We start from the raw sequence: 19309 nt of genomic DNA, 5'->3' as shown, positions 1-19309 counted from the left end.
GCATGCGCACTGGCGCCTTTTTGTGCTCGCTGCTGCCACCGAGCGACCGAACCGCGGAACAGCACGGGGGGGAGCTGCGCTACCCTGCTCGCGGCAGTCACCGAGCGCTCAAAACCGGGTACTGCAGACGGGCAGCCGCCCGTTCCCGACGGTGACGGTTTTCCGCTGGTCGCTGCTGCCACCGTGCAAGCAGATGCCGGTACTGCAGCCAGGCAGTTCTGTATGCACTGTGGCGCTTTACTTTCTGCCCCTGCTTCCACCGCCCGCCCAAGCCCTCGTAGTGCAGGAGGGCAGCCGCGCATGCGCAGTGGCGCCTTTTCTGCTCGCTGCTGCCACCGTGCGATCAAACCCGGGTACTGCAGGTGGGCAGCCGCGCATGCGCTGTGGCGCCTTTTCTGCTGGTCGCTGCTGCCACCGTGCGATCAAGCCCGGGTACTGCAGGTGGGCAGCCGCGCATGCGCAGTGGCGCCTCTTTCTGCTCTCTGCTGCCACCGTGCGATCAGACCGCGGTACTGCAGGTGGGCAGCCGCGCATGCGCAGTGGCGCCTTTTCGCTCTCTGCTGCCACCGTGCGATCAAACCCGGGTACTGCATGTGGGGGGCCGCGCATGCGCAGTGGCGCCTTTTTGCTCTCTGCTGCCACCGTGCGACCAAACCGCGGTACTGCAGGTGGGCGGCTGCGCATGCGCAGTGGCGCCCTTTTGCTCTCTGCTGCCACCGTGCGACCAGACCGCGGTACTGCAGGTGGGTAGCCGCGCATGCGCAGTGGCGTCTCTTCAGGCTCTCTGCTGCCACCGTGCGATCAAACAGCAGTACTGCAGGTGGACAGGCGCGCATGCGCAGTGGCGTCTTTCTGCTCTCTGCTGCCACCGTGCGATCAGACCGCGGTACTGCAGATGGGTAGCCGCGCATGCGCAGTGGGCCTTTTTGCTCTCTGCTGCCACCGAGCGACCAAACCGCGGTACTGCAGGTGGGCAGCCGCGCATGCGCAGTGGCCACCCTTTGTATTCTGCTCGCTGCTTCCACCAAGCGACCGAACCCCGGGACTGCAGGCGGGAGCTGCGCTACCCTGGTAGAGATTTCCACCCGCCCCTTACCCGATCGCGGCAGTCACCGGTCGATCAAAACCGGGTACTGCAGACGGGAAGCTGCCCGTTCCCCAGGCTGAAGTTTTCCTCTGGTCGCTGCTCCCACCGTGCAAGCAGATGCCGGTACTGCAGCCAGGCAGTTCCGTATGCGCGGTGGCGCTTTATTTTCTGCCCCCTACTTCCACCGAGCGCCCAAACCCTCGTACCGCAGGTGGGCAGCCGCGCATGCGCAGTGGCGACCTTTTAGCTCTCTGCTGCCACCGTGCGACCAAACCGCGGTACTGCAGCCAGCAGCCGTGCACGGGCTGTAGCGACATTTTGCCGCGCTCACTTCTCCACGCCACTTAGTGACCCCCCGCACGCTACGTGGTGACGTCACCGTGGGGGCCGGAACCGTGTAGGCACAGCCCCTAGCGACAGGTGTTGACCCCTTGCGATAGCCCGTTGAGGGCGGTCCTGATACCCCTCGCCACGCTCTTAGCAACGGGCCCTGCCCCCGGCGATGGGCAGGCGGGCCGTCTGATGTCCGACCCACCTGGCCCCACCCACCCACTTTGGTGCTGTGCGGTGCACTTTGCTCTCTGCTGCCACCCTGCGAGCCTTCATCCCTCGGGGGGGCTCGGCCCGCCCCTTTTGCGGGGCGCTGTGGGAAGGGCGGGGGCGGGGCCCGGGGGTCGAAGAGCCCCAGCCGGGGCTCGGGCAGCTCTTGCTGCCCCTGGGCTTCTCTGCCGTCGGTGCTCCCGTGTTCCCTCGGGCGGTCGCAGCTTTGGGGCTGTCTCAGCCCCCCGGGCAGGCGTGCTCTGGCGTTTAGAGAAGCGGAGGCGTTGCCTGAGGTAAGGATTCCAGAGCTTGGCACTCTTTGGCAGCATCTGTACTAGAAAGGTCCCTTGTGGCCTGCTTTGCTTTTTTTCTCCCGGGATGTTGTTTCGGGCGCTGAGGGGGCGGTGAGACGGTTTAGTGGTATGGTGTTCTGTTTGGGGTTTGTTTTTTGCTTTGCTGGTTTTCTTCCCCCTTGTGAGATCATTTCATTCATTTATCATTTCATATTATCATTTACCCCGCGCCATTTCCGTCCCCTTTGGGCAGCAGCGGATCTGCTGCCGCTTCAGGCGGCCGCTTTCTCGAGGGCAAGGAGCTGGGACGACAACGGGCCGCTGCAGGCTCTGGTCAGGGTAAGAGGCTGTTCCCTGGGGAGCCGGCGCAGGGGGAGCGGAGGTACACACGGGCACTTGTCGGTGCCCCTGGCCGGTAAAGGGAAGGTTAAATTGTTAGAGTGCAAATAAATACATTTTATTTAGGGAGGAGTCGTGACTAAATTTAATCGCACCTATTACTGAGCAAACCAGGCAGTCATTATTCCTAATCTGTAATTAAAAAAAAAATAAAGGCAGTCCTTTTTTATGCCATAAATAGAGTTGCGAGTCATTAATAGCTCAATCTAAATACAGCCGTTATTACATCAACTGCAGGCATTAATGACTCCTGATCAGAAACAAAATAAGGACAGTTTTAGAATCTACAATGAAAATTGAACTGGAAAGCTAAATTGGGAGTGGGTAATACTGAAATTGTAACAGGGCTGTTAGAAAGTTCAGAGGCAGCGACAGCTCCTGCTTCCAACCCAAGCAGTAAACGAAGCTTTAGATTCTTAAATGAACAGAAATAAAGGTGAGCTGTTAAACAGTGGCTGGGTTCAAGCGTAGGCATTAAGAAAATTTGCAGGTGCGGGTGATTCCTGACGAGAACTAACAATTCCAGAAGATTTAGATTTAAAATGACAAAGCTAATGGAGTGCCACAACCGCCCGGATGTAACTGCAGCCGCTTTGGGGGAATGCCCCAGCCCTCCCCAACCACCGCTATTAATTACTGCCAAGGAGAGCGAAAGTGAAAGTAGAAGCAGTGCAGGTGAAATGCGAGCAGTACGCTTTTCCTAAGTCATCTCTTCGTGTCAGGAGAGGAAAGAAAATGGAAAGAAGATGTTTGCAGGGGGTCTGTGCTGGGTTGCCTGCGCGTCTCTTCCGTGCGTCCTTGAGGAGACATTTAGCTCCTGTTGGGCGCTCGCAGGTGGAGACAGGGCGAGCTGGAGGCGGGATCGGTGCCGGCCCTGAAAAAGGGATGGGCAACGAGCTGAGAGAAGAGGGGGCAAGGGCTGAAAAAGGGTCTCCAGTTCTGCAGGGAAGGCAGCGGGATGTGACTCGGCAACCGCTCTGAGGAGTGCAGGGTCATTCGCTGCGATGAAGTCAGGGTCTGCGGCTGGCCCGGAGAGGCAGCAGAAATCCCAAACTCTTTGCAGGGGTACCGGCCAGATTAGGGCAACACCTGAACAGTAAAACCATTTAGGGGAAGCAGAGCTGGGCTGCACCGCGTGGCCAACCTCCCTCTTCTCCGTGAGTCCCAAAGGGGCAGCTCCAAGAATGTGCTGAGAATTCATCCCTTGCGCTAAAAATGAGACGTAAGTAGCACCCACCCGTGAATTTTATTTTCTCTCTCGCTCTGCGGCTCCTGCCTGCTTGTCTCTCCTCAGTGCTCACCTGCACCCGTGCTCGGATGGGGCAGCTGAGGGAAGGTGCTGCCATCTCCCCAGCCCCGGCGGACCGCCCCTCAGCTGTGTCCTCTGTCAGGGAGCGTCGTCATCTCTCCTGCCTCCCAGAGCGTGTCCTGTAGTGGCAGACGCGCGGGCTTTTCCCTGCACGCGCATACGGGAAGGGAAGCACAGTGAGAGCTGGGCTTGTCAAAGAGTAACGGGGGTGGTGGGAAGCGTAGCTAGAACCGGAGAGCTACAGCGCAAAAGCAAAGCAGACGGGACACAAAAGTAAAATGGTGCACAGGAATGCTGAGGCGAGAACTCCCGCAGCACACAGGAAATCAGTGTCGGAATCTATTTTCTTCTGACTGCCAAATTAAAAATAATGGCACGCTTTGCAACGCTAAGCTCGCTCTGATCGTCTGAACTGTTTCTTTCCAACTCCCCACCGCCCCCAGCACACCGTTCAGCCTCCTCAGCCTGAAATGCCTTGTTTTCCTTCTTTTTTTTTTTTTTTTTTTTATGACAGGGCAACTTCTGTTCCCGAGGTGGTGCCCACAGTACAGCTATCTCTTCGAAGGCAGTTTGGTTTAGGTCAGAGAATGTTTAGCCTGGACTGAATCAGCCTCTGTTTCTATTTCTGGAAATCATCGGTCCTGTGCATAAAGCCCGGAAAAAAGGAAATATGAACCAAAGGACGTGGGGCCTGCAGGGGTAGGAAAATATTTGAGAAGAGGTTCAGTGGGGAAATGACTGTTTGTCTGTGGGGCGTCCAGGCAAGCAACCCAGCTGCTAGAAAGCGGCGCTGTCCCCAGGATGGCCTCGGCGGTCCCGTCGGAGTCGGGGGAACAAGGACAAGGCAGGGTGAAGCATCTGGCCTGCCGTGTGGAACGTGACTGTACAAAGCACGTGTGATGCACTGCAAGTTCATTTGTTTAAACTGTGAGTTAAAGAAGGTGTGCAGTTGCTTTGTAAACAGCCGACGCTCTAAAGCTACACCCGTCTAACTGCTAGCTGTATTAAATCTATCGTATTGCTGTTTCTGCATTAAAAAAAGTAACAAACCAACACACCTATGTAAGCACGTCTAAGTACAATGGAAAACCACTGTTTAACGCGTGGCATGTGTGGGTTGTTTTTTTGGGGTGGGAGGGTGGGGTGTATGACAAAAACCTGCGAGAGACACACGCACACACGCACGTGTAATGTTTAGCGCTCACCTAAACCCAAAAAAGAAAATCCACTCTTTATTTTGCAGCATTAGCATTAGCTTCCAGCGCACAGCCTGAGCGCGTACCTCTGCTCTCACCATCTGCTCCCTCTTCAACCGTGTGTGGCTGTCATCATCAGCTTGCACAGGCTTTCCTCGTGCAAGTTTCCGCGACAGCTTACGAGAAGGCAGGGAAACAAACCCAGCAAGACGCGTAGTGCCTTCCTCTATGGGCTCCGTCCAGCCTTTGTTAAAATGAGCAGAAAAGAAATCTGCTGCTGCCTTTACCCTGACTCGCTCTTACAGAGAGCATCTGACTTGACCCGCAGCAAAGCGATGCCCCAGGCAGCAGCACGTATTGGCGCGCGCCGCGGTTTCACCCACCTGTTTTACTGCGCCGGTCCTTTCCCACGGCCGATGCCGCAGATGTGGCGCGCCCCACCCCCAAACCTCTTTACGAGGGTTCCCTGGGCTCTGCAAGTCGCCTGCTGGACGTGTTGCTGATTCAGGCACGGGCAAAGTCAGCTTCTTCGCTGGCCTCGGGCCAGGGCAGCCACGTACTCGAGGGAAACTGAGAATATCTCCAGCGAGATCTCACCGGGCGGCTGGGACCTCGTCAGTAGGGGAGAAAGCCAAGCGACTGACACTGAAAGGGAGCTCTTTGCTAGGCTGTAGATCGTAAAGTTAAAAAAGAAAACAAACCTGCCTTTTTAAAAATGCCCTCTTTTGAGTCTGCCACGTTTGATACAGATTTTTAAAATTGCAGGGTATATCTCCTACAGGCCTCATGCAAAGGGAAGTGAGTACTTCTGGCTCTCAGGACAAGGGGGTCCCTCAGGAGCCCAGGCGCTCACGCCAGCCGGCATCTGGCACAGCACAGGGCAGGAGCTTTGGCAGTAGTACGTGAGCTGAGAATGAGAGTCAGGCAGCACTGCACGCTTCTCCTGTGAGCCGCCGAGGCTCGCGCGCTGTACCTTCCACGAATAAAAGGCCAGAAGAGTCAGCATTTCTGCTAGTTCCAGCCTCATCCGTACCCTCGTTAGTGTAACTGTAAGCGAGCGTCCCGTAGCGACTGGGAGCGTGGCAGCTGGGCTTCCTGCGCTGCCTTAGGTTGTGCCCTTGGAGAGACCCTTCTCCGAGCCCCGGGCTGGGTGGGCTGCGGTGCCGTTCAACGCTGAATAGGCACGAAGGCCTATAAACAAAATGTATTTATATTGCACCCATACCCGGCAGCCAACCGCCGCTTTATTTACGTATTCTGCACCTCCTGCCGACGCTTTTAAACTTAGCCGATATTGCCGCAGTTTTCTCTGACGGGGCAGGGGACTGCCACGCAGCAGGGGGAGTTTCTGGGTGCCTCCCACGGACACAGACGTCCTCAGCTGGGTAGGGACAGGGTGAGAGCTGGAACAACTCTGCTGACATGTAAGGGCCGTCCCAGGGCAAGGCTCCTCGGTCTGGGGGCTGAAAGGCGAGCCGCGCTGGGTGGTTGGTGTGGGAGTTGTGGAGCAAGTAGGGGAAAAAAAAACCAAAAAGAAAAAACCATCCAAATGTTTCACAGCAGGTAGAAAGCTTGGCAGAAAGCAAACTGAATGCTGTAAAGACAAAAGCCGAAAGCCGGCTATGGACTGTACGAAAAGAGTCAGTGCCACGGAAAGAGGTTATTTCTTCAACTGACCATAGGAGGCTTTTTGTGAGATAACACAACACCTCTTCTTTCTGCTACAGCGCGGCACCGCAGCAGTAATGGGCCAGAGCGTGCGAGCGCCTTTGGCAGGATCGGTAACGGCCGGGGCACGGCCGACCGGCCAGCCCACCTTCCGCACAAGGAAAACACCATTCCCCTGGAACGCCACGCAGACCCAGGACGGGTAAGGCGGAGGCCGAGCCCAGGCGCCCCCATTGCCAAGGACCACCTTGGCCTTGCAGCGTCTCACGCTTCGGGGTGTTCTGCTGGCCGTGGCTAAGCTCAGGCCCTCTGCTCGTGGCTGCCCCCGGTCCCCCGGCGCCGGTCGGGCCCCAGCCCCCAGCGCGGTGCGGCGCAGGGCAGTGACCCAGCAGGGCGGCCCCACGGGCCCCAGCCCCCCACCCCTCGCCGTGCCTGCGGCCAGGGCCCCGCGGCCGCCGGCCCCTTCCTCCTCTGCCCGCTCCCGTCGCAGACGGCTCGGTATGTGTCACGAGGGGCAGCCCCGTTGAGCAGCTCTCGGAGGGCGCGCGGCTCTGCCCGGCCGTGACCGGGGCCCGCAGGGGTTTCCCGCTCGCTCGCTCGCCCCGAAAGGAGCTGGCCCCGAGCCGGCGCGTCCCCCCCCGCCCGGCCCACGGCGCCCTCGCGAGCTGAGCGCGGCCCGGCCAGCAGGGGGCGCTGGCGCTCAACGGCTGGGCGCGGGGGCGGTCCGGCGCGGGGGAGGGGCCGGTGGGGGCCGGTCCTTCCGGCCGCCCTCTAAGGGCCGCCCCGCGGGGCTCCGGCTTCCGGTGGCGCAGCGCGGCGGAGCGGAGGTGGGGGGGGTGCGTGGGGCGGCTGCGCCGCGAGGTGTCTCTTTGCGGTGCCGGGGCCCCTCTGCGGCCCGGCGTGGGAAGCCCGTGGCCGGCGGAGACTGCTCGGAGCTGGGCGGGGAGCACCGCGGCAGTCCGACCGCAGGCAGCCATCCCCTGCGGTGGCCGCCAGCTCCTCAGGACTCCTGGAGGCCTGGCAGCGCCCGACCCTCGCCTGCGGCAGCCGCCTGGGAGAGCAGCGCGGCCGTGGCCAGGGGCCGGAGAGCGCTGGTGAGTGAGTTCGGGCAGCGGTGGAGGCTCCGTGCCGGGCCCGGGCCCGGGGCCGGGGTGGGGGGGGGGCGGCTCCGTGCCGGGCCCGGGGCCGGGGCCGGGGTGGGGGGGGGGGCGGCTCCGTGCCGGGCCCGACCCCGGGCCCGGGCCGGGGTGGGGGGGGGGGGCGGCTCCGGGCCGGGCCCGGGCCCGGGCCGCTCCGGGCCGGGGTGGGGGGGGGGGACGGCTCCGGGCCGGGCCCGGGCCCGGGCCGCTCCGGGCCGGGGTGGGGGGGGGGGGGGCGGCTCCCTGCCGGGCCCGGGTGGGGGTGGGGCGGCTCCGTGCCGGGCCCGGGCCCGGGCCCGACCCCGCGGTGGGGGGGGGCGGCTCCGTGCCGGGCCCGGGCCCGGGCCCGACCCCGCGGTGGGGGGGGGCGGCTCCGTGTCGGGCCCGGGCCCGGGCCCGACCCCGCGGTGGGGGGGGGCGGCTCCGTGCCGGGCCCGGGCCCGGGCCCGACCCCGCGGTGGGGGGGGGGCGGCTCCGTGCCGGGCCCGGGCCCGGGCCCGACCCCGCGGTGGGGGGGGGCGGCTCCGTGCCGGGCCCGGGCCCGGGCCCGACCCCGCGGTGGGGGGGGGCGGCTCCGTGCCGGGCCCGGGCCCGGGCCCGACCCCGGGGTGGGGGGGGGCGGCTCCGTGCCGGGCCCGGGCCCGGGCCCGACCCCGGGGTGGGGGGGGGGCGGCTCCGTGCCGGGCCCGGGCCCGGGCCCGACCCCGGGGTGGGGGGGGGCGGCTCCGTGCCGGGCCCGGGCCCGGGCCCGACCCCGGGGTGGGGGGGGGCGGCTCCGTGCCGGGCCCGGGCCCGGGCCCGACCCCGGGGTGGGGGGGGGCGGCTCCGTGCCGGGCCCGGGCCCCGCAGAGAAGCCCTGGTCGGGCATCGTTCGCTTTTGCACAATGTAGGGCTTTCCCCGTCTATTTTCTGTGTACTGTGTTTTGGGCCACCTGAAACCCTTTGGCCGGGTAGGTTTGGTGCGGGGAGATGGCAGGTCTGGAGCCTGAAAGATCTCGGGTGGGGGGCGGGGGAGGTATTTTTGCCTTAAAACTCTGAGCCCACCTCGTGTGTCATGTCGTGTTATCACGTCGTGAGTCTGGTGACTGTGGCAAATGGCTCAGTTGGGCGTTTTCTGATAAATAACTTCTGAACGTGTACGTGTGTAGGCACGGGGAGATTTGTGCAGGGTGACAGAGCCCCTTGTGCTTCTGTGCTAATGTCTACCTGTTCTAGACCTCCAGTGTTGGAAAGCCTTTGTTTAGTGCCTAGTTGTGCCTGCGTAACAAATGTTTTAGCTGCTGATGTGTTATACCTCTGCTGTGAACTTTTTCCTGGGTGGCTTGATTGTTTCTGGTTGTCCGTGTAAATCTAGGCAGATATTTTCTGCCCGGTGGTGAAGCCTATCGCTTTGGATAACAAAGGGCAGGAGAGCAATAAAGAAAAAGGTGATTCGTCTGCTGCAGCTCCTTGGAAACGATTCGTTCCTTATTTTCTGCCGTTGGGGAGGTGTTGTGCTTTCCAGATAATGCAGCCTCTCCTGTGCCTGTCCACGCCGTGCATTTTTGTCCTGCCCTTGCTTGAAAAGGCTCTCCTTGCCTTCTTCCTCTGTGCTGCAGTTGGCTTAATCTCTCGCTGCTGCTGCTGGAAGAGGGATAAAGGGAGTGTTGTTGATCGGGTTGTTAAAAGCTTTTTCGCGGGCTGTAACGCGCGGGAAGGGGTGGTCGGGGGGGGGGGCGACTCAGTACGGGGGAGGGGGAGGATCAGGCTGCGGGGAAAATGGGAAACCAACATCACCCTTCCCTCCTACGGCGCAGCCCGGCTGCACGGCTCCCCGGGGATGCCCCTGCCCCGCGGGTGTACCGTGTGTGCGCCCCCCGCGTGGGGCGGGGGGGGGACGACACACCCCCACACAGTCGGCGGCACTGGGGCAACCCCTGCCCCAGGGCTCCGCGCTCGTACCCGGCTCTCCCCGCTCCGGCACGGCACGGGGCTGGACGCACCGAGGAGACCCCGGAGCGGCTTCTCGCGGCTGGGCGAGAACAGGGCCTGGCCCCGAGCAGCCGAGCGGGCACCGCCGGTAGCTCGGAGGAGCGGGGCCGGCTCGGCTCGAGGCGTCAGAGCGAAAAGGGACGAGAACCGTCCCGGAGCGTTGGGGGGGGCGGCGGATGGTCCGGTGGCCGGGTTCGGCTCCGTGCCGGGCCGTGGGGCAGCCGGAGCCGCGCCGGGGGGCAGGTGAGGAGCCGCATGGCCGGGCGCGCTGTGGGTCGGCGGGTTTCGGCTGTGGGGTCTCCCGGTCCGCGGAGTCCCCGGGGGGGGGTTGCGGGCAGCAGTGGCCCCGGGCCGAGCGCTTTCGTGGGTCGGTGGTTGTGTTTTGGGGCCGAGCCCGTGCCCGGCCGTGGGGAAGTAGGGGCAGCCCCACCCGGCTCTCGGCTGCTCCTCGTCGGGGTCGGGCGGCGGCGGCGACCCCGGCGGGGGCTCCTGTGGTGCCGGGCGGGTCCCCCCTTGCCCGCGAGGCAGGCAAGGACCCTGGCTGCTGCCGCCGCGGTTTGCTGGAGGCGGGCTGGGCCCGGCCCCCTGTGGGGTTGGGGTGCGGGCCCGGCGCTGCCGGGGAAACGCGGCCTGCGAGAGCAGGAAGAAAGCGCTGCCGGGCCGGCGCTGGGCTGCCCCGCCGGGGTGCGGGGCCGGGCCCGCGCAGTTCAGTTCCCAAGGCCTCCCCGACAGTGCCCGCGTGGGCCGTGGGGGTGCAGGGCTGTGGGGTGGCTGCGCTCTCCGCGCCCCTGAGCGTTGCCCGTGGGGACTGCGGAGGGGGCCGGGACGCAGCCAGGCTCAGCTGGTTTGGTCCCTGAACGGGGAGAGCACAGCTCTTCTGTTCCTGGGCCTTGAGAGCAGGCTCCTGTGGCTGACGCCGGGGCCCTGAAACAGATCGAGTCGTGCGTTTTGAGGGCCTGAGCGAGGGGACTAAGTCGTGTGGTTTTGGGCTGAGGAGCAGAGGTCAAGTGCTGCATTTTTGGGACTTGAGAACAGGCTCAGCAGCTGGGCTTTTTGGCTCAGAACCGGTCCCAAAGTGAGCTGGTTTGGGGGCCAAAAGCAGCAGCCGGTTTGGCTGCTTGTGCAGGCTGGGGGGTGGGGGCATTGGGGGCTGCAGGGGAAAGCAGGGGTTGGGCAGGGTACGAGGACCCTCCCCGGAGGTGGGGGTCCGGTCACATCGGACCCCGAAGTTCGGGAGGCCGGCATGCACCAGAGCGAACTCGCCACCTGAGGCGGGTCTCTGGAGGAAGGGTGCTTTTTGGATCCAGCGCAGCGCACCCTCTTTGGGTCCAGCTCTTCTTTCTGCGCTGCTTAGAATAGTTATTAACCAATTAATTAATCATACAAACTAAGTCACAACAGCTCTGTCGGCTCCATCGTGGTTCGGAGCTCTGAATCGGTTTCACTTGGTGTCTAACATGTTTTTTCCCCGAGGAGAGGCTAAGTTTCAAAGTTAATTAGTTTTCTCATAAGTGTGTCAGTCAATAAAATTGAGTTACGATTGTTAAAACCACAAAGGTGACAGGAGTCTCACGGATCTGGTCTATTTCTGAAAATGTATTCATCCCATGCAAATGTCATCGGGATACAGATCATCTGCACTTCATGCTCTGACAAGACAAGATGCTGAGACAGGGATGAGCTCCAAAAGGACTGCTGAAAAGAAAAAAAACGCATTCCACAGTCATGGGGTTTTTTTGGTTGCGTTTGGGGGGGCGGGGTGGCTTTAACAAAAGAGTGCAGTGTTGGCCGGCAGCAGCCTGCAGAGCACTTTTGCTGCCTGATCTCTCCTTTTCTTCTCTTCCACTCCTCTTTCAGGGCTGTAATTGTCATTTGGATAGTTTTAGAAGAGCAGTTAAGTTGCTCGCCTGTGTCAATGTGCTGGTAATACCAGGAAGGTGAATGCTTGAACCGGTCGGGCGGGTAGGAATGAATAACTTGGCTGCAGGTAGAACTTCTGAGGGAAGACCAGCAAAACCAGGAAGCAAATAGCAAGTTCCCAAAAAATGTGCGGGTGTCAAACACATAAAAGTTTCATTGCCGAATGTTTTTGGGAATATGTTCCCAATGGCTATTTTTAGTAAACATAAATTTTCAGGAGATTCAGGGTTGTGCGTGGCAAAACATGTCCCTCTGTTTTTGTGTCCTGCCGCACAAACGGCCGGCGACAGGGCTCTTGTTCCCTGCTCTCGCTATTGCCACAGCAGGGCTGCGATATTTAGACCTAAGAGATGGGTTTAGGAATGGAAGGAGAGAGAACGCCTGTGTTCTGTAAGGGCTATGAATGCTGACCCTTTGTCTCCGTCTGCCGCTTTTCCTGTGCGGGTGATGAAGCTGTTTTACTTTTCTCTGTTGTTCCAGGTCTAAATAGCTGCGAAGCTGTCGCCGCTGTGGGTGCGCAATTTGTGTTGCTGTGTTTCTGTGGAGTTCTAGCTACGGCTCGCTTCTAGTGTGGCCAAGCGTCAAGGTAGGGCTTTCAGCTTAAAGCTTCAGAAGCGCTGCGCGCCGAGATGGGTGTAGGTGAAACTGCTGTTGCGCCTGCAGCTGTGCTCGCAGGGATGCTGGGTGGCTCTGCATCAAACCGGCGAGGTGCGCGTGGACCTCCGTCGGGCTGCGCCCTGGGTGCGCGAGCGTGCGGTGTTTTTGCTGTTCCGGCTTGCACGTGCGAGGGCTTAACGTTTGATTTAATGCATTTCCTTTAACGGCAGGCTGTAGTTGGGCTCTAGACGGTATTCCTACGTGGGCACAAGAGCTGTGGAATGGTTAAGCTGTTGCTGTGCCTCCAGGTGACTTGTTCAGTAACGCTGTTTTTCCAGGTGCAGATGGATGAGTCGTGCAGGGCAACGGAGGAGGGCCCAGGGGAGCGCTGTAAGAAGGTGAGTCTGTGTAGTACTGGAGGGAAGATGTGACTGATGGCTATAGGGCTCCATTATGGGTTTTACTCTTTTTTTTTTTTTTGTGATCCGAGGGTGCTAAGCGATGAGCCGAGCGTGATCTGGGCCCTGGAGGTGAGTCAGGCAAGGTGACCGGTGCTTGGTGGGCTGGAGTAGGTGTTCTTTTTCAGGTTATTCAGGGTTTTTTCTCCTTCTCTTCACTTTCCCATCCCAATTTGGGGCCGATTCCCTCAAACGGGGACTTCCCCCTGTGGGGCTGCTTATGCAGCCTGGGAGCTGCTGCCTGGGCACAAAAATACCTCAAACCCCTTACTCTGGGTCTGCAATGGGGGGTGAAAAAACAGAAAGAATTCTGGTGGAAAGAAAACAACTTGGGGCTTCTGGGAAAGCCAACTCCAGCTGGATTTGTGCAGCTGGAAAGGAAAAAAAGGGTGGTGGTGGGGAAGGAACAACCACCTAAAAGCACCCACCAACCATTCTCATGCACAAAACCGAAAGTGAAAATGACCATTTTTTGTAGGGTAAAAGCACAAAAAGTCCCCACAGAACTCAGAAGTTTGGAAAAGCAACCCCAATTATTACATTATGTAAAGAAGGCGGGGAAAAAAAGAAAACCAAAACAAAACCCTATCACAACCCTGATGCCACATGCCTACCAGCAGTTCCTGGGGCTTATTCTGCGGGGGTGGGGAACCCAACCTTGTTCCCCAGGTTTGCTGTGCTGCTTCTCCTCCCTCGGGCATGCGGGGGGCAGTGGCATGGACAGTAGCAAGCACCAGACGTTTTTAAGCGGTCGAGAGGAAAGGACAAATGCTCGAGACGCTTTGCTGTTTGGTGCAGAGGCAATGAATGGCGCTGCTGGGGCTGCGAGGGGGAAAGGTGCAGAGGAATAGAAGCTCTGTGGATGCAGCCAAGTTATGGTTTCTGGATGGTATTAATCGAGAAGAGTAATTCAGATAATGCTGCTGCCCAGCGACCAGAATTGGGTACTGAGCCCGGGAGCCGCGCACGCGCGGTGGCGTCCCTGTGATCCCCATTGCTCTCTCCGCAGGTAACAGCCCTGCGATGCTGCGGTGCCTGCGAGGTGATGCCGCCGTGCTCGTTGCTGCTTCCTGGTAAGGAAAGGCCTCCTCCGCTCCTGCTGCAGCGTGGTGGTGTGTCGGACACGATTCCCTGTGTCGGGTGAGGCCTAGGGCTGCCGGCGAGGTGAGCGAGCGCCTTTGGTGGGTGCAGGGGTGTCTCCTTGTGTGCCTGCACTACTGGGGCTGGTGGGATGGGAAGCTTCAAACGACCCGCCGAGGCAGGCTTCTGGTATGCTAAAGGCGAGTGGGTGAGGGCAGCCCTAGGAGTTACTCGGGAGCTGATAGAAGGGAAGAAGGAAAGGAGGAGGAGGATGATGACCTTTTCCCCCTGCCCAGGGTGCAGAAGATGGCCGACTCTCCAGCTCACCAGAGCTCCCCCTCAGCCTCCCCTGGCCCCCCTTGCCCAGTGCGCCTGCTCCCAGCTCCAGCACGAGCGAGCTAGGCTACGTGCCGAGGAAGCCTCATCTCGTAAGAGCTGTAAGACACCCATGTGTTCTCTTCAGGTGGAGGACGGCCTAGAGTCTGGAGCTGCAGAAGAGGCAGGGAGGAAAGAAGGGGAAAGAAGCATGTGAACGGCTAAATTGTGCCAGCAGCGCTGAGAGCGAGAGTCGCGGTGAGTCCTGGGCCAGTGGGGCCCCGTTGCCTCTCTTGTGCGTCCTGGGCCCTCCCTGTCTCTCCCCCGGCCCCCTCTCTTTCCTTACCTGCTGCAAAATTTTATTTTTTCTTTTGGGCCCCCCCCGCACCTTCTTTCTCCATCTCGCTCTGAGTGGCTCCCTGCCTCCCCGTCTTTTTCAGTCCTCCCTCTCTCTGTCCTGTAGCCTGTGGCTCCTTTTTCTATCTCCGCCTCTCTCTGCCTGGCTCTGGCTCCGTTTTTTTATTCCTCCTGCTCTGTCCTGTAGCCTGTCGGTATTTTGTCTTTCTCTGGCCCTCTTGGTCTGACTCCCTGTGTTACCGAAAAACGCGGTAAAATCGGAAACGACTCCTCAACGCCAATTTAGTATTAAAGAGCAGGCATTCTTTATTCACGGCGCCGGATGCACGGGGGATCGCTCCTCCTGGCGTGCGTACCTCACGCACCTTTCCCGTACAATTTGTAGATCAAAATTTTACGTATTCATATATATTCATTATAGCCCTGTCTGCTGATCGGTACAAACTTGCTCGTTCCGTATGTAAATCGCTGCGCAGGCTCGGTTGTCCTCTTCCGTTGTTCTCTTCTGAGTAGGTGGTATTACTTGGGTCGGTGGTGGTCTGTGAGTCGGTGGTCGTGATCTCCCCCTGCCGGAATTACCTTTTTACCTTCTTGGCTAGTTTTCTCAGTCCGCTCCACGAAACCGCGTTTTGTCGTCCTTTTCTGACAGAAGCACGTTGTCTGTTGTTCTGCTGACGTTAACGATCGCCTAGGGACTAAAATGCAGATCGACAGGTGCGCTGATTCGTACGCTCCATGTTCCCGTAATGGAACACCGTCTCTGGTTGGCTGATTTCATCGCTTTGGTTACACCTGTTCCTGTTGTTCAGTTTCTTCTTTTTTGGCTTTGTGTGATTCTCTCTGTGATTCTGTTTTTCTCTGCCTCGCTTTTCCCAGCTCCCCGTCCCTCACTTGGAATGCCCGTTGTCCTTCACCAGCTCACTCTCCCTTGGTTGCCATCCCCGTTTCTGAATTCCTCCTGCTTTGCCACGTAGCCCGTGACTTTTTTCTTAATCTCTCTCTGTCTGCCTCAACGCTCCCCCCGCGCTTTTTCATTCGTCTGCTCTGCTCTGCACCCTGCTACTGTTCTTGCCTTTCTGAGTTCTTCTCTGTCGAGCTCCCTTTCCCTATTTGTGGATTCCTGTTCTTCCTGCAGCCACCGCTGTTCCCTGTGACCTCCGTCTCTCTCTGTCCAGCTCCCTGTCCCTAGGTTTTAATCCCTGCCTCTGCCCGCTGTAGCCCGTCTAGGTTTTTCTCTCGGCCTCTCTCTCTGTCCGGCTCCCTCTCTCTGTGTTCTAATTCCACGTTCTCTGTCACGTAGACCCGTGCTATTTGTTTGTCCTCATCTCTCTCTGTCCAGCTCCTTGCTGCGACGTTTTATTTCTTCCCTCTCTGTCTGTCTTTGTAGCCCGTTGCCGTTGTTGGTTTTTTTTTTTTTCCCCACTTGTTTCTTCATGTGTCTCTGTCTGCCTCCCAGTGCCTGATCTTTAATTCCTCCTTCCCTGTTGGGCCGCTGTTCCTTTTTTCCATTCTACGTTGTGTTCTCTTTGGTCTCCTGTTCTTATTCATCGATTCCCTCCTCGCTGCCCTGTGGCTTGTCCCCATTTATTGTTGCCTCTCTCTCCCTCTCTCTGGCTTCTTGCCCCTGTTTTTAAAATTCCTCCCTCTCTTCTCTCTTCCCTGTTGGCCGTGTGATCTTCAGCCTTTCTCCACCTCTTTCTGCCCAGCTCTCTGCATCTATTCATTAATTCTTCCCTCTCTGCCCTGTAGCCTGTAGCTTCTGTCCTTTCTCCATCTTGCTGTCTCTGGCTTCCCCGTGACCCTCTTTTAGAATTGTTTCTCTCTTCTCTCTGTACGCATTGCGATTCCTTTTGCTCTCCATCTCCCTTTGTTTTGGTGTTTTTTTTGTTGTTTTTCTGGCTCCCTGTCCCTAATTGTTAATTCTCTGCCTTCTCATGCTCTGTACCACGTAGCCCCATGGTTTGTTTTGTGGTGTTCCCTCCCCGGCCCCTTCCCTCCGTCGTTGGCCGTCTCGGCTCCCTGTCCCCGTGGCTTCATTCTTCCCTTTCTGCCCTGTTCTTGTCGCTTATCTTGTCTGTCTCCATCTCGCTCGGTCCAGCTTCCTGCCCCTGTTCTTCTTTCCTCCCTCGCTGTCGTGCTGCCTGCCCCAGGTTCTTTGTGCGTCTCCAGCCTGCTCCTCATCCTTCTTTGTTGGTCTGTGTCCTGCTCTTCCCCTCTCTCTGCTGCTTTTATCTCCACCTCCGTCAGGCTCCCTGTCCTCCTCTGGCCGTCCTGTTCCCTGCCTCGTGCCTTCTCACTACACGCACACACGCCCCCCCCGCCCCCGTCCAGCCGGATGCTGCTCTTCTCTCCTCCTACTGTCCTGTGCCCTGCTCGTCACCTTTGGTGGCCTCCCCCTCTGCCCAGCAGCCCGTCGCTCCAGGAGCCAGGCGACGGACGGTCCGTTCCCTGCCAAACCGGGACAAGCGCGTGCCGTGGCTTAGCCTCAGCTGGCAACTCTGCACCAGGGAGCTGCTTGCTCGCTCCACCCTCAGTGGGCTGGGGGAGAGAGCTGGAAGGGTAAAAGTGAGAAAAATCATGGGTTGAGATCAAGACGGTTTAATAGGTAAAGCAAAAGCTGTGCGTGGAAGCAAAGCAAGGAATTAATTCGCTCCTCCTTTTCGGCGGGCAGGTGTTGAGCTGTTTCTGGGAAAGCAGGGCTCTGTCATGTGTAACGGTTAGTTAGGAAGAGAAATGCCGTAGCCCCCAAGGACTCCCCCTTCTTCCCACAGTTGGAACCCGCAGTTCGGTACGGGCGTGTAGTGCACGAGCGAGCTAGGCTACGTGCCTAGGAAGCCTCATCTCGTAAGAGCTGTAAGACACCCCCGTGTTCTCTTCAGGTGGAGGTCGGCCTAGAGTCTGGAGCTGCAGAAGAGGCAGGGAGGAGAGGAGGGGAAAGAAGCATGTGAACGGCTAAATTGTGCCAGCAGCGCTGAGAGCGAGAGTCGCGGTGAGTCCTGGGCCAGTGGGGCCCCGTTGCCTCTCTTGTACGTCCTGGGCCCTCCCTGTCTCTCCCCCGGCCCCCTCTCTTTCCTTACCTGCTGCAAAATTATTTTTTTTTTGCGCCCCCCCCGCACCTTCTTTCTCCGTCTCGCTCTGAGTGGCTCCCTGCCTCCCCGTCTTTTCAGTCCTCCCTCTCTCTGTCCTGTAGCCTGTGGCTACTTGTTCTTTCTCCGCCTCTCTCTGCCTGGCTCTGGCTCCGTTTTTATTTTTTTACTCCTCCTGCTCTGTCCTGTAGCCTGTCGGTATTTTTGTCTTTCTCTGGCTCTCTCGGTCTGACTCCCTGTGTTACCGAAAAACGCGGTAAAATCGGAAACAACTCCTCAAGACCAATTTAGTATTAAAGAGCAGGCATTCTTTATTCACGGCGCCGGATGCACGGGGGATCGCTCCTCCTGGCGTGCGTACCTCACGCACCTTTCCCGTTCAATTTGTAGATCAAAATTTTACGTATTCATACGTATTCATTATTGTCCTGTCTGCTGATCGGTACAAACTTGCTCGTTCCGTATGTAAATCGCTGCGCAGGCTCGGTGGTGGTCCGTGAGTCGGTGGTCGCGATCTCCCCCTGCCAGAATTGCCTTTTACCTTCTTGGCTGTTAATCTTGGCAGTCTTGGCTAGTTCTCTCAGTCCGCTCCACGAAACCGCGTTTTGTCGTCCTTTTCTGACAGAAGCACGTTGTCTGTTGTTCTGCTGACGTTAACGATCGCCTAGGGACTAAAATGCAGATCAACAGGTGCGCTGATTCGTACGCTCCATGTTCCCGTAATGGAACACCGTCTCTGGTTGGCTGATTTCATCGCTTTGGTTACACCTGTTCCTGTTGTTCAGTTTCTTCTTTTTTGGCTTTGTGTGATTCTCTCTGTGATTCTGTTTTTCTCTGCCTCGCTTTTCCCAGCTCCCCGTCCCTCACTTGGAATGCCCGTTGTCCTTCACCAGCTCACTCTCCCTTGGTTGCCATCCCCGTTTCTGAATTCCTCCTGCTTTGCCACGTAGCCCGTGACTTTTTTCTTAATCTCTCTCTGTCTGCCTCAACGCTCCCCCCGCGCTTTTTCATTCGTCTGCTCTGCTCTGCACCCTGCTACTGTTCTTGCCTTTCTGAGTTCTTCTCTGTCGAGCTCCCTTTCCCTATTTGTGAATTCCTGTTCTTCCTGCAGCCACCGCTGTTCCCTGTGACCTCCGTCTCTCTCTGTCCAGCTCCCTGTCCCTAGGTTTTAATCCCTGCCTCTGCCCGCTGTAGCCCGTCTAGGTTTTTCTCTCGGCCTCTCTCTCTGTCCGGCTCCCTCTCTCTGTGTTCTAATTCCACGTTCTCTGTCACGTAGACCCGTGCTATTTGTTTGTCCTCATCTCTCTCTGTCCAGCTCCTTGCTGCGACGTTTTATTTCTTCCCTCTCTGTCTGTCTTTGTAGCCCGTTGCCGTTGTTGGTTTTTTTTTTCCCCACTTGTTTCTTCATGTGTCTCTGTCTGCCTCCCAGTGCCTGATCTTTAATTCCTCCTTCCCTGTAGGCCGCTGTTCCTTTTTTCCATTCTACATTGTGTTCTCTTTGGTCTGCTGTTCTTATTCATCGATTCCCTCCTCGCTGCCCTGTGGCTTGTCCCCATTTATTGTTGCCTCTCTCTCCCTCTCTCTGGCTTCTTGCCCCTGTTTTTAAAATTCCTCCCTCTCTTCTCTCTTCCCTGTTGGCCGTGTGATCTTCAGCCTTTCTCCACCTCTTTCTGCCCAGCTCTCTGCGTCTATTCATTAATTCTTCCCTCTCTGCCCTGTAGCCTGTAGCTTCTGTCCTTTCTCCATCTTGCTGTCTCTGGCTTCCCTGTGACCCTCTTTTAGAATTGTTTCTCTCTTCTCTCTGTACGCATTGCGATTCCTTTTGCTCTCCATCTCCCTTTGTTTTGGTGTTTTTTTTGTTGTTTTTCTGGCTCCCTGTCCCTAATTGTTAATT

At 58.4% G+C, this 19309-nt stretch overlaps 2 long non-coding RNA genes across 2 annotated transcripts in view; both read left to right on the top strand.

The window, feature by feature from the left end:
* The window catches only part of LOC142051068 (uncharacterized), a 28634-nt gene extending 14449 nt beyond the window's left edge, over positions 1–14185 (top strand). Inside the window, exon 3 of the long non-coding RNA XR_012658290.1 lies at positions 14121–14185. This is a non-coding gene — a long non-coding RNA (uncharacterized LOC142051068). The remainder of the gene's footprint in view (positions 1–14120) is intronic.
* Positions 7328–13261, top strand: LOC142051066 (uncharacterized). The gene is made up of 3 exons (XR_012658288.1): positions 7328–7586; positions 12003–12108; positions 12458–13261. It is a non-coding gene; the product is annotated as an uncharacterized LOC142051066 (long non-coding RNA).
* Positions 14186–19309: the final 5124 nt, after the last annotated feature.

This window comes from Phalacrocorax aristotelis, unplaced genomic scaffold, assembly GCF_949628215.1.
Source record: "Phalacrocorax aristotelis unplaced genomic scaffold, bGulAri2.1 scaffold_78, whole genome shotgun sequence".
Taxonomy (NCBI): Eukaryota; Metazoa; Chordata; class Aves; order Suliformes; family Phalacrocoracidae; genus Phalacrocorax; species Phalacrocorax aristotelis.
This window is presented reverse-complemented; position numbering and strand designations above follow the sequence as displayed.